Here is a 1,384-nt window from a genome sequence, read left to right as displayed (position 1 = left end):
ATATATATATATATATATATATATATATATATATATATATATATATAACATTCCTACTTTGCCATTTTTCACCTGGAACATAACACGTAGGATAAATGAGGGACTACTGTACATGTTTTCTCATTCAGCTTTTCACTCTCACCTGTTTCTCGTGCTACTACTTTCCACTCGCCCTCTGTCTTAATTTAAACCATCTCTGATCACCATCCCAGTGTCATCTCATTGTCTTGGCTCCTTGTCAGATGTCTTCCTTCTCGTGCTCCCTCGTGCTCCTTGTGTTTTTGTGCGTCTTCTTCTCCTTTGTTTTGTTTTGTAAGTATTGCTTCTATGTCAGCCTTTTGTTTTGTTTATTTACTAAATCAGTTTTATTTTACTCAAGATGCTCGTGTCTGCCTGCATCTGGGTCACATCCTTATCCGACTGTGATATTTTGTTTGTAAAATATTTTAACAGCATAAAAAAAGTTGAGTTTTGTGGATAGTGCAGATTGTAACACTTTGTTTAAAGCAGTGTTTTCTAAACCTTTCAGCTTCTGACCCACAAGATAGTAATGTCAGAAGCTCGTGACTCTTACTTCCACATCAGATATTGCCAGTTTAAGTATAAAATATGTCTGTGTATTACTATAAATAAAGGACACTGTGACTAGGCCTGTCACGATAACAAACTTTGCTGTTCGATTAATTGTCTCTGAAATTATTGCAATGAACGATAATATTGTTTGAAATTTAACAATAATTAATTGTAAAATTTTAGAAGACATGTAGATTTGTTTGGAATGTAGTACCTTTTTGACCACCCAACGGCAGTATAAGACTATTTGAACCAAAGGATGGATAGTTGAGCAGCGTGTCTCTTTAAGAAAAATGGGTGTGAGGGCCCTTGATGTGACATGGGCTGACAGGGCGGAAGCTCGGTGCCGTTTGAGCTCTTTAACATAGCATTTTTCACAAAAAAAAAAAAAAAAAAAAAAAAAATCAGTAAACAAGTTCTCAGCTTCTTTTTGCAGAGAAAAACAACTTTATTCCCTAATTTTCATTCATCATGTAATTAATTGATTTATTGTTTATCACGACAGGCCTAATGTGACAACATTTATTATACCCTTTCTTTGTAATAATTGTAGTGGAACTTTTCCATTATTAATCTGTTTTACATTTTATTTTATTGCTGAAATTTATGAGGACTCTGACTTATTGTTTCATGACTCACATGGTGTCCCGACCCTAGCTTCGAGAGTCACTGGTTTAAAATTCAATTCAATTCAATTCATCCATCCATCCATCCATCCATTTTCTTTACCCGTTTATTCCATTTTGGGTCACGGGGGTCGCTGGTGCCCATGTCCAGCAATCACTGTGCGAGGGGCGGGGTACACCCTGGA

The sequence above is a fragment of the Nematolebias whitei genome, chromosome 16 (genome assembly GCF_014905685.2).
Source record: "Nematolebias whitei isolate Nwh7 chromosome 16, NemWhi1, whole genome shotgun sequence".
Lineage (NCBI taxonomy): Eukaryota > Metazoa > Chordata > Actinopteri > Cyprinodontiformes > Rivulidae > Nematolebias > Nematolebias whitei.
This window is presented reverse-complemented; position numbering follows the sequence as displayed.